Source organism: Talpa europaea, assembly GCF_964194135.1.
Source record: "Talpa europaea genome assembly, chromosome: 9".
Lineage (NCBI taxonomy): Eukaryota > Metazoa > Chordata > Mammalia > Eulipotyphla > Talpidae > Talpa > Talpa europaea.
In genome coordinates, this window is record NC_140076.1 from 4,904,637 (window position 1) to 4,917,118 (window position 12,482).

Here is a 12,482-nt window from a genome sequence, read left to right on the forward strand (position 1 = left end):
GTTTGTTCTTGATTAATAGTAATTAGTCAGAGGCCTGAAGCCTTTGCAGGCTGAGCTGGAGGGAGGAGGTTGCTGGGCCTGACCAACTTGCTTGTCCGTTGTCTGCCTAGCCATCCTCCGCCCCTGGGGGAGCGCGCCTCAGGTGGCCTTTGAAGAGCAGGTGGAGGAGGGGGTTCTGTTTTCGTCAGGTCCATAAATGAGGTTTGGCCTGTGCCACCAGTGGCGCCTGCTGGTCCTGCGGTGGGGCAGAGGCCAGTGCAGGCCTGGAGGCAGTCTTCTCCACACGGGCTTCTGCTCTGAGGGCTGAGCTGGGCTCCCTGGCCTCCCGCCTCGTTTCCTCTGGGCTGCATTTCAGGGCCTGCTGTAAGGGCTGTTTGTTGGCTGGGTCAAAGGGCCTGTCTGCGTGCATCAGATACATTTCGTGGAGGGACCAGCTCTCAGCAGAACTTCCAGGCTCCTTCTTCCTTGGGGTGCCACAGCAGGCCGAGGGGTGCACTGCCGGGCTTGGGTGTCAGGGGTCCATTGTTTCACCTGTCTGCCTCCCTTTCCTCCTGGAAGTAGTGGAGGAGGTGACGTGAGAGCCTCAGCTGGTATGAGCAAGTTCAGGTTCTAGCCTTCCCAAAGCAGAGGTTTGCTGGACTTGGCTGAGCTGTAGAAAGATGGGGCGCTCCTAGCCTGGCCGGCCCGTTTCGGGGCTGTGCTGTGCTGTTATTCATGTCCCCTGCCAGGACCACCCACTGCTCATCCCCACCACTCCCCACTGGGACTTCATTTCTCTCTCTCGGTCTTGCCTGGGCTCTTCCTTAAGCTCATGGCAGCGTGAGCACTGCAGGAGGCATCGCCTTTCCAGTCCCTTCCATGGGGAGCGCGAGTGTTTCCCGGGGAATGCCCCCACGCCCCTCAGGCTGGGGTTGGCGCTGGTTTTGGACTAAACTCCTTTATTTCCTCAGTCTCTTTTTAAATGTCGGTTTACTCATTCCGAGATTTGCTCCCAGGACTCGATCTGGCCAACTCTCAGGGGCCCCCTGAGCAGTGAGCCTGGCGGTTGCAGCCTGGCTGATTTCTGGGTGTCTGGAGCCCTGCAGACCCCTTGCTGCTGTTTCTGGACACTGCTCGTTCCCTGCTGCCCTGCGCAGCTGCTTGTTGGTGGGTTGTATTTTTATTTCTTTCTTTTCTGGGAGGCCCTGAGCAGTCTTCAAACCCTAGTAGTCCAGAGTTCAGACTCCTTCTCTCCAGGCCAACTCTACAATTACCTTATATTTAATTAATATTTTTTCCCCTCTTTACGTACTTGCTGCATAATTGCTCAGAGGAAAGAAAACACACAGCAGCAATTTATATATATATAAAAAAACAATAATTAAAAAAAAACCCGAAATAAACTCCCATCTCATTTGGGCTGATCCTGTGAGTTGGGTAATTAGGGCCCTATTAAAAGGTAGACCCTCTCTCCTTCCCTTCTTTTTTTTTTTATTAATTTTTTTATATTAAACTCCCACAGTCTCTCAGTCATGGCCTTATTGCTTTTGGCCAACTATTTGCAGCAGCCTGATTAAATGAGGGCACCAGCCGAGTCCTGTGGTCTTGTGTGAGCTACTTCGGCCTTTTGGGAGCGGCGGAGGGAGGGTGCCGGACAGAGGAGCCTGCCGGGGCCAGCGAGGGCTCGTGTGGCAAGAGGAGCTGTAGTGCAGGGGCGGCAGGCTGGGTGAGAGTCACGAGGTGCTGCAGACAGGGGCTGGTCCCCCGACCTGAGGAAAGCCTCATAGCGCTTAGCCCGAGTCACCCTTCCCCCGGGGGTGGCTTCTCAGGTGGGGTGCCTAACTGCTGGGGAGGAGCAGATATTGGAAGAATAAAACTAAGACGCTTTCTCAAGTAATTTTTGAGAATTAATTTTTTTCTTTTTTTTTAGATTAAAAAAAATTATACAGGAACTGGGGTACAGGTGAGAGGCGTGGGAGAGTGAGAGTATTCGCCAGAGACAGAGCGGGGAGCAGAACAGGCAGATGGACCTAAGACACTGCTGAGGGGAGCAGCGGAGAGACAGGAGAGGTCTGCCGCGCCATGTGGGTTGCTCCCTGGCCGGCCGGGGATCGAACAGGCCGGGAATCGAACTGGCTTCACAGCGCTGCGCTCAACACGCTTTGCCACCGGGGAGGCCTGGAATTAATTCTTAATTTATATGTTTTACTTGGGGAGGAAAAGGCATTTGTACCCATGAAACACAAGGCTGTACCTACCTTTAGCAGAGAACTGAATCCCCAGGGAGCGAGTCTCTTCATTCAGAGAAGGCCAGCTGGGGGGTGAGGGGGAGGCTGGGGAGCACTTCGGGGTGGTTGGTGTGAAACTTGAAGCCAAGTCTTGGGGAGCATAGATTCCTGTGTTGGGGGAACACCCTGTCAAATTTTGGCTTTGTTTTTTAATGGAGTAGGTATTTTCCATAAAACTCCTTGGTGGAAGCCGCCTATTTTCTCCACGGAAAGGGCTAAGCATGGCCTGCTGAAGGCAGATCTTACTGTGTCCAGACCTGGATGACCACTTTGGCGTAGTTTTTCCCCTTTATTAAAAAAATAAGTTAGGACAGAAGAGGCTCCATTGAGTCTTTAGTTTGGTGCAAATGACATCGCCAGGTGACTGGATTTGGGGTCTGCTTTATTGTCTGGCTCTATTTGCTGGGAAGGTGGGCCCGATTTTCATTTCTGTCTTCTGTACCATTTAAAGACTGTGACTCTTGTGAGAAGTAGTGTGTGGAAATCTAAACCTCATGCTGTGTTGCGAGTCATCCTCTCCTCTCCCTCCACCCAAGCAGTGACTATGCTGCCCCTTCAACCCGCCTCCCCTCCCTACCAAAAAACCAGCCCAGCCACCCTGACGATATCAACAGGCTGGTTGCTCTGACTGTCATAACGCCCGCAGGGCTGGAGATGGTGAATAGGCCGGTCTTGGTCAATTCTGTAAACTCCCAGTGGATGTTCTGGTTGTTATTGACAAAACTCTTTGCCAGAGTGAAAAGGCTGGTCACCCCTCCTCCTTTCTACTGTCTTCGCTGAGCTTTGCCTCCTAGGCCAGCCTTCCGGAGTCCTGACGGGTTCGGAACCTTCTGTAGATTTCCTGTAGACCCACGTATTCTCGGCACCTGTGTGGGTGCCCAAGGCCCTGGCTAGGTCCTGCCTCGTCTCCAGGTCTGAGAATGGGTAGACGATTGTCTTCGGGGAGTGACTTCGTTCATGTCTTGCTTGGATGCTGAAGCTGGTTCAGTAGCTTTCTGAGGTTCCCTATAGTCCTGTGATCTTCAGTGATTTGAAGTAAGCCATAAGTAAGGTTTCGTTTACACACCTGCCCGCTTGTTTCAACACAGCCAGTGCCTCACCTCAGTGTTCAGCAGGACCATCGTCGCCTATGTTAGTTACGCAGCTCTCGTGGGTTTTGGCTAAACTCGAATTTCTGCTTTGTGCTCTCCGGCTTCAGGTTCTTCCTGGCGGGTGAGTCGTTGGCCGCCCTCTTTTCTTCTCTGTGTGGGTAGAGGGTTTGGTTTTGTTTCCATCTTTTTCCCCTTATCCCGCCACCAAAATATTTCCCAGCTATAATAAATGTGTTTTTATCAATGATCATAGAAAGTCCACTTTGTGTTTCCTTGGATGAACATTATCAGGATGCCGAGTCCTTAAAGGTAGGGGGCTCTGTGCTTGTAGACCCCGGGTGTGTCTTCGGGGTATTGCCCTCCAAACACAGAGATACAGTCTTCCCCCCACAGCCAGGTTTCACTTGCCCTGGCTTTAGTTACCTGGTCGACCGAGGTCTGGAAATACTATGTACTCTAAGATGTTTGGAAAAACGCCACCCTCGCGGAGGCCAGTTGCAGGTATTGTGACACCCGCTACATCTTATTATTGGTTATTGCCTCCCTGGGTTATTGTCACTCTCTCATGGTGCCTGAGGGCACATCACATCATCGTAGGTCATAGTCCACCTGGGGCTTAGAATCTATTCTCTGCTGATCGGGGGCTCCTGTATCTTGGGGTTCCCCCTGCGGCCAAAATGGCACCTTGCCCAGGGGCTTCTATGTCACGTGTTTGATCTCAGTCCTTCTGGGGACCTTTTACCTAACGCTTGGGACACCTAAGATTTTCTCTCTGGTTTTTTTTTTTTTTTTTTTTTTTTTAATATAGAGGCATGTTTTCTTTCTTTCTTTCTTTCTTTGTTTTTGTTTATACATGCACTGGGTACAGTCAGAAGCGCGGGAGGGTGAGAGAATTCACCAGAGCCAGAGCGGGGAGCAGAGCAGGCAGAAGGACCGAAGTACACTGCTGAGGGGAGCAGCGGGCGGCAGGAGAGGTCTGCGCGCCATGTGGGACCCTCCTCCGGTGGTCGGGGAGCAGCCGGGGATCGAACCGGTGCCGCAGAGGCCGCGGGCAGCTTTGCAACCCAGCGCTCAACCGCTGCGCCACCGGGGAGGCCCTCTCTCTGGTTTTTAAACCAGTTAGCCAGAGGATGGTCATCAGAAGGCCATTAACGCCCGGGTGGCTCGGGAGCTGGTCTGTGAGCCGCTGTGCTTGCTGCCTGTCTCCTGAGCCCCACTGCCTGTGCCTTGGCTCGCTGCTTCCTGCCTGTGTCCTTTGTGGCTTCAGTGCAGGGGTGCACTTGCTGGGGGTTCGCTGGGATGGGGTTCTCATGTGTTTTTGCTCAGTAGAACACTTCTGAATGGTGATATTTACAGGCTCAGCTTACTGTCTCGTACGCTCATGCACGTGTGTCTAGTCTGTGTGCTTCTGTAAGCTTGGAACATGCACCTGCCTTTAAAATTCAAAGCATTTGAACCTCCCCAGTGGCGCAGCGTGTTGAGCGCAGTGCTCTGACGCCGGTTCGATTCCCGGCCTGTTTGATCCCCAGCCAGCCAGGTAGCAACCCACATGGTGTGGCAGACCTCTCCTGCCTTGCCCGCTGCTCCCCTCAGCAGTGTCTTAGGTCCACCTGCCTGTTCTGCTCCCCGCTCTGTCTCTGGTGAATTTTCTCATCCTCCCGTGCCTCTGACCTGCACCCCAGTTCTTGTATAAATAAATCTTTAAAAAAAAAATTCAAAGCATTTGGTGGATAAATAAAATTGCTTTTTATATCGTAGTCATGAAAGTGCTTCACGAGCACATGGGTCAGGTAACCAGCCTTGTAGAAATTGGGGGAAATTGTCATTTTTCTAGGAAAACTAAATAAGTATGCTAACTCTCGCTCTCAGGCACCAAGTGTTGTCATTGAACAACGCGGTGGCCGCCGGTGGCTGTGGCTGTGACGGTGACGGAGGCAGCTCTGCGGGGGCTGTTGCTTCCACCCCTTTCCCACTCAGGCACATTTGCTGGGTGCAGAAGAGCAGGAGTGACACCTAAATCTGCCGTTTATTTCTCTGTGAAAAGTGAATCATCTGCAGATTTGGCCCTTAAACTGTTTGTTACTGGCAGCGTGACTTGGGGTACCCCCCAACAATTGCTGCTGAGAAACGGGGACCGGAATCAAGTGTCAGTATTCGAGGGTGGGGTTCTGACGGTGACATTGTCATGTGACCAAAGTGGGGGCTTCCCCTCTTCCACCCCCTCTCATCAGCCGTGGGAAACCTTTGGAAAAGAACCTTTGCCCTTTTGACATGGACCGTCCGTGCGGGGAGGGTGCTGCGGTCCGCCGTCTGCACCCGGGAGGGAGGCCGAGCTGGATGAGCCTGAGCAGGGCCCTTCTGTCTCTGGGTGGCTTCTCTGTAATCTCTCGGCCACTTACTGATTTTGAAATTACTGCCTCTTCCTACTCCGTCCTTCCTATTACAGACTGCAGAGGTTTATTGAATAGACGGGGCGGTGCCCTTTGAGTTCTTTCCTCTTTCAGGTAAATGAAGAGGTGGTTTTTCAGTTTTCAGGTATCCTTTTACAAATAATTATTAGATGGATCGAAACTCTGAGGAGTAATAATTAGAGAAGTGGAATTTGAAATAGTCACTCAGCTTTGTTTATGCTTTGGGCTCCTGCCTTTCAGAGCGAGCCGTCGCGCTTGTGATCCGAGGCGCTGGCGGACCCGAGCAGCCCGCGTCCTGCTTTTGCAGATGTGGGAACTGAGGACCCCGGCTCATGCACGCACGGATGGGGGTGTCAGTGGTTAATCCGGTCGCCGGCACCATCCCTTCAAGAGAAGAGGTGCTTCTGCCCCCCTGCCCGCCGGCCCCCCGCCCCGGCGTGCCAGGAGGTGCCCGCCCGACTCTGCTCGGCTCTCTCTGGGGCTGGGGCTTCGGAAAGGCTTTTCTTTGGTTCTAAATTGATCTTTATCTTATTTGAAAGAATTTGCACTTAAGAGTCTTTTTAAGGGTGACCTAAAGGAGATGAGTATTCCGTGTGGCCAACTCGGGGAGTCCCCTCCAGTCCCCAGCGTGGGAACCACCCCCCGGCAGGCACGCCGGGCTTCGGACAGCGAGTGTCCTCCACGACCCCGGATCACGTCAGCTTGAAATGTTTCAGCCCATTGTCAGGCCGGCCAATTTGAAAAATAGGATCTTGTAGCCCGTGGCACTCCCGAGCTGTGAGAAGCCGCAGGAAGATAAAGTGGTGCTGGGCGGGGGGACGCCTCCGCCGCCCTTCCTCCTTCCTCCCAGCTCCCCTTTCTTTTATGGTTTGTAGTTATAACCGAGATTTATGCCTGTTGCTCCACAAATCTTCCCTGTGCCATTCTGAGTTTGTCTGAACAGTCTAGAGATGGGGCCGACACTGAGTGATTCCTGAGGTAAATCTACCCGGGGCGCTCCCTGACTCGGCGTTGGAGGGGAGCTAGCTTGCTGCCCCCGGTGGACCGGGGGCCCGATAAATCGCCCCTGTGGACGAGAAGACAGGCTGCCACCTTGCCACCTCTTGCCTTGGCCCTGGCGGCCCAGCTTGTGCTTCTTGAGCCTTCGGGGTGGCGCCCAGCAGTGTCTGCCCAGGGGCCTCCTCTCTGCGTCCCTTCGCCCTCTCCGTCAGGGCCCAGGGGTCGTCAGGGGCAGGCCTGGCGGGGCAGAGCTGCTTGCAGAGGTGGGCGCACATGCTCATTATTTGTGTCAGTGCTTTTGTTTTTCCACAGTTCACTGCAGATGGGTTTTGGTGGAGGAGGGGACAAGTGAGCGTTCACCCCACATCCCTTCCCCCTCCCCGCATTTTCCTTTTGTCCTGTGGGTACTTGGGGGAGCCCTCTCAGGTCTCTTGTGAAATGAAGCAGCGTTTTCAGTAAACACCTTTTTCTAACGTGTCCAGAGCTCGTACTGACGCTCCCCTGGGTGCCTGGGAACGTGCTTACGACGGCGGCAAGCCCGGCTGCCGGCTCCTAGGCCTGGCCTGGCCACACCCATTCTGCTGGCCAGGAGGTGGCCAGCCCATCCCAGCTGGGCAGTTGGATTTGTTATCAAATCAGATAATTTCACCCAGTGTGCTATGGACAGGCGACGTTCCGCGTGAGCAGAGGGCCCCACAGCAGGGGTGTCTTGTCAGTACAACTGTGGAAAGGAAGCCCTTGGCGGCAGGAAGTGGGCGGCGACAGCGCAATGTTGGGGGACCGCGCAAGTCTGGAAATATCTGTACCTCACTTGCTCCTTTAGTTTAAGTTCTCGCTTTGCCTTAGACATTGCGAAGGGTGTGTTATGGGTGGGGTTTCTGCGGGATGTCTGGGAACCTCAGTCTGTGGGCCCACACTCAAAGAAAGGCCTTGGCTCGACATCAAAAGATTAGCAAATGACGGTATGTTTATAGGTTTTCAGTTAATGCGAAATGTTGACGGCCCGTCGCGCAGGCCCCATCTTTCCCTTCCTTGTGTAACTGATCTTTCAATTAACTGACCGATGACTCGCTCTGCTTAGGAGGGCCTTGAGGGCTTCCTGCCCTGTCGCTCTGACCTCGGTCTGGTCTGCTTTCGTGTTCTTGTTGAACCCCAAATGACTGGTGAGAGTGGCTCTGCCCTCAGTGACTCTCCTCAGTTGAGGAGGCACGTTCAGGACAGTCAGCGTCCTAGGACTGGGGTGTAGACCCTCGCGTCCGGCTCCTCCCTGGTCTGGCCTGAGCAGGTGGGGGAGTAGGCAGGGCAGCGTGCTGACCCCAGGGGTGAGGGGTGGGTGGAGGTGCCGGTGACTCTGTGCTTCCTCCCTGAAACTGCTGCCTTCATGCACCCCGCTTGGAGTCTTTTGTGCGCATCTTAGCTGTTGAAAAGGCACCTATTAACGTATCACAGGTGATGGGGGCCTCCTCGTGCTGGGAGGAGGCGTCTGCACCCATGTACCTCACTAATGACAGGTTACTGGATGAGGCGAGATAATAGGATGTTTTCATCTTCTGTCTGTAGAGCAAGGCGCTGCGTCTCCGGCAGCTTCTAGGGGGCAGCAGCGGCCCGTTGTTCCGCCCGCTGGCGGAGGGAAGGCGCCACAATTGAGCAATTTGCTTTGACGCTCGCTCCTAAAGTGGTGCAGGTCTTCCGGGAGTCACCTGAATCCACACAAGAAATTACAGTATCCAGCGCTTCCATCTCTGCTTTCTCTGCCCCTCAGGTAAATCTTTTATCCGCGTCCTCATCAGTAGCCACAAAGCCCTCACTGTCAGGGAAGGCAACAGAGTTCGCTGGCTTTGAAGATAACAGAGGAGAGATAGGTGTCTTTGAGAGCAAAATCTTTTTGTCAGATCTGACTTGTCGCCATCGAGAGCCCACTCTGCTAATGTTTAGGTGCTTTGAAACCTTCCCCATGGGCACCTGTCTTTATCCCGCTGGGAACGCACCCTCCTCCCCGTCACCTGTTCTTCCTGCCAGCACTTCCTCCACCGCCCCCTCCCCCAGCCAACTTTCAGAGTTTTCTTCAATCCTGAATGACTCATGGGCACAGGGAGGGGAGCCTTTGGATTTGCCCAGGTTTTTGGACTTTGGGGCCCAAGACCGACGCCTGGCCAGCCTGTGTCTCGCTGCCGGCAGTAACGCGCTCTCACCCTCCCTGAGGCACCCACTGCGCCGGGGCCAGGGCTCCGGTCTCCTCCAGATGTGTGGCCGAGGCGGATGACCCGAGGAGAAGGCCTGGAGGCAGGGGGGATCCGGCTGGTCGCAGGCCCAGTGGCCTTTGCGGTGTGTTTGGGAGTAGCTGGAAGTGCTGGGCCCTGATCCATGTGGAGGGACTGGGCACCGATGGCCCCTCCTCATTCCCCGTAGGCTTTCGTCTGTGCCCAGCGCCAGGAGGGCAGGTGTCTCCATTCGGCTCTGAGTGGCTTTCCTCAAAGACAGAGGCCCCCCTCTTCACCGCACCTCTCTAGCTCTGTCTCTCTGAAAAATGGCAGTTAATAGAACCTGCTAATGAACAGAAGAAATAACTAGAAACAGTGGCAAATCATTTGACAGTGAAGTAGTTTATAAGTTCTCTTTATCAAATGATTATCATTATCATTATTGTTATTTCTATTGGATTTTTGAAGAATTCAGCCTGATCTCCCATTTATAAGACATTTTATTTCTTCTCTTGTAAATGTATAGAAATGACTTTATTCCACTGAGATCCTGATCTGTACCTCCCTCCCCCACTTCGCTCCCCTCTTCCTGCTTCTCTTCCATTACCTCGGCGGGCTCCATCAGGTGGGGTATCCCCTCCTGACCAGCCTGGCAGAGCTAATACTGGCTGAGGGACGCTGCGGTGTTTGTTTTTGCAGTTCCTGGATTTGGTTTAATGTACAATTGATTTTTTTAATGTATTTAATCATTTTTTTCTTACCTCATAAGGATTAACCTGCACAAACCTCATTTTATCCTAAGTGTGGCTTTGGGAGGAAGGGAGAAGAAAATTGAGTTTCTCTAGCTTATTTTATTCTTTCACTTTTTATTTTCCGAATGGCTTTTCCTGCCGAAGCAGCTCAGTAAAATACAATGTATTTTAGTGGCCATTACTTACTCATTACTAACTGGTCTCTCCTGCTTCCCTTTGTCTGTGAACTAAGTACAGGGGCCTGAAGGTAATTGGTGGCTCTATCACAGACTCGCCAATTATAGATCAACAGGGGAGGCAGCCCGTGATGGTTTGTGGTTGCGCTGGCTGCCCACCTAGCAAACGCAGGGTACCCTCCTGGAGCTGCCTCCGGAGCTGGGCCAGATGGGGCCTTTCTGATTTCTGAATCTTGGCATCATCTCCCTCAAAAAACCTCCTTTTCCCTCCCTGTGTGGCCTGGCGACCACGTTGTCATGTCTTAGTTCGTACTCTCTGTCGCGTAATGTAGAGCGTGGATGTGAAGTGGCAATGTCGAGAGGGTTTGTTTCTGTTTTGCTCTGCGGTTTGCTGGTGCCTAGAATGGGTGGGTGGCGGGTGGCAGATAAAAGATTCTATTGAAACTAGTGGTTTTTCTGTACAGTTTTGTCTGCTTTAGCCCAAGTAGAGGTAAGTCTTTGTGGGTGCCCACTTTGGCTCCCCGGCGGAGTGTCTGTCTGATTGGCGCCCCAGCTTACCTACTGTGCTGTGACCCAGCAGGGGAAGCCACCCCTCGCCGGCAGGCCCCAGGCTCTTGGGAGGGCCATGAGGTGCCGGCAGGAGCAGCCCGGCCTTGCGTGGCTGTGTTTTGCCGTGCATTTTTGCCTGCATGTGTTCTGGGTGTTCGGCACCTGTGTGCCCTGCTAAACCCCCTGTGGGATTCTTTGTAGTGCGTATGCGAGCATGTCCGTACACACACATGTGTGCACTCATGTATGTGGATGGTGGTGGTGAGCCCTGGGGCCAAGAGCCTGGCTCCCTGCCGGGACTTAGGGTCCAGCCTTCCCACGGTGCACACGTATGCCACTGTTCAGGCTGTTGTGGCCACGTAGGCAACATAAAGTGGGCATTTTACGACAGGCAACACCAGAGGAAACATTATAGCTGAGACCTTTATAGCCTCTCCATTATTATGGTTTAAATCTTGACAGTCTTTATTTGCAGTGACACTGGGACCAGCGCAGCCAACCCCGTTCCCACCTCCCCATTCTTGTGCCACGTCCTGCCCCTTCGTGATAGGCATTATGAAGCATGCAGGCAGCAGAGCTGCTTCGCCGTTTGTCTAGAAACAACCCCTTTGACTCAGAAGTTGGAAACCAGATGACTCACCGCTCTATTTGTTTTATTGCAACTGTCATTTCATAATGCCCTGAAAGTTTTACACTGTAAATGCCAAAGTGAGGTTTTCGTCTGTTTTAGTTTGTTACCTCTTCTGGTATCTCTCATCTTTTCTTTCACGTCTTTTCTCCTTCCCTCTCAGTGAGCTTCTCTGTCATTACCCTCTCTGCTGTGTCTTGCCCTCCCTTCCTGCGCTCCGCCTGCGCTCTGTCGACCCTCACAGCCTCTGTAGCTGCAGTGCCTTTGCTCATGCGGCTCCTTTGCTGCCGCTCAGTGCCGCGTGATTGGGGAGTGCGTGCCCTCCGGTCTCTGTCCACGCATGTCACAGTTCCTGAAGTGCCACCTGGCTTCAGCTCAGAAGCTGCCACGTCAGAGGGTAACTGTAACCCACTTTCAGTGGCACTACATTTTGCAAAATAGTGGGTGCATCGCGTGTCTCCCCCGCGTATCGTCTTCTGTGAATGGTCTCCCCGACCGCAGCAGGACCGAGAGCACCAGGATCTCTAGGAGAGCCCTCTGCCGACTGTAGGAGCGATGCGTGCTGGGTTCCCTCCTCAGCGTGCGCATTGCCACGAAGGGCCCTTGATCACATGAGCCCTTTTCACTCCTACGTGTGCTCTACGTGCAGTTCCTGGAGCAGAGGACACCTGCGCAGTTTCTGGCTTAGGTGGGAGGTCAGGATCTAAATTTTTAAAGACATGAGCTCTCACACCAGGCCTGGCAGGGTCTTTTTCCCTGTAGTTTCTGACATGGTGGCACTTGACTGAGTCACCTGATTGATGACTTGAGCATCACTGGGTGTTAAACACCTGGCCAGGGAAACAGGGATCCTCTGCGGATTTACTCAGAGGCTGGCAGACAGATTGTGGAATTTTAATGAAGGTGGGGTGGGTCCCCGATGTTCGTCTGCTTTGGAGCATAACAGAGTCCCAGCATCGACTTCAGGGGAGTTGCATGGAGTCACGCTGGTGTCAGTGGTTTTAGTCCACATTTGTCAAATCCATAAATCCAGCTGAACTAATTTTAGAAGGAGCTAATTATAATGAACAAGAACAATAACTCCAAATGCACAGAACCTCCCTTCCTCAATGGCTCCGTGTTGTTTTTCTTCTTTTTCAAAGGCCTGTTGGGCTGTTTCATCCCGCAGAGTGAGCCGTCCTCGGAATACTGTCCCAGTAAAACTTTGCTATGTGTCTCCAGGGAAGGGGAGTGCATTGCCCCCTTGCCAGAGGGGGAAATATGGCCGTGTTGTGGTAGCTAATAGATTGATGACGGTGAGCTTTAAGCGTGCATTCTGTGGATCTGCTGTGCGGTGCCTGACCCAGAAGGCTGCACTTCTCACCCCGGTGGCTAGATGTCTGAGGTGGCCAACCCCTGTCCCTGCTGC

At 53.2% G+C, this 12,482-nt stretch overlaps 1 protein-coding gene across 1 annotated transcript in view; it reads left to right on the forward strand.

Moving 5' to 3' along the window:
• PEX14 (peroxisomal biogenesis factor 14) overlaps positions 1 to 12,482 on the forward strand; it is a gene marked incomplete at its 3' end in the record, with an annotated part of 109,421 nt that overhangs the window by 14,451 nt on the left and 82,488 nt on the right. The gene's annotated exons all lie outside the window — the stretch shown is intronic.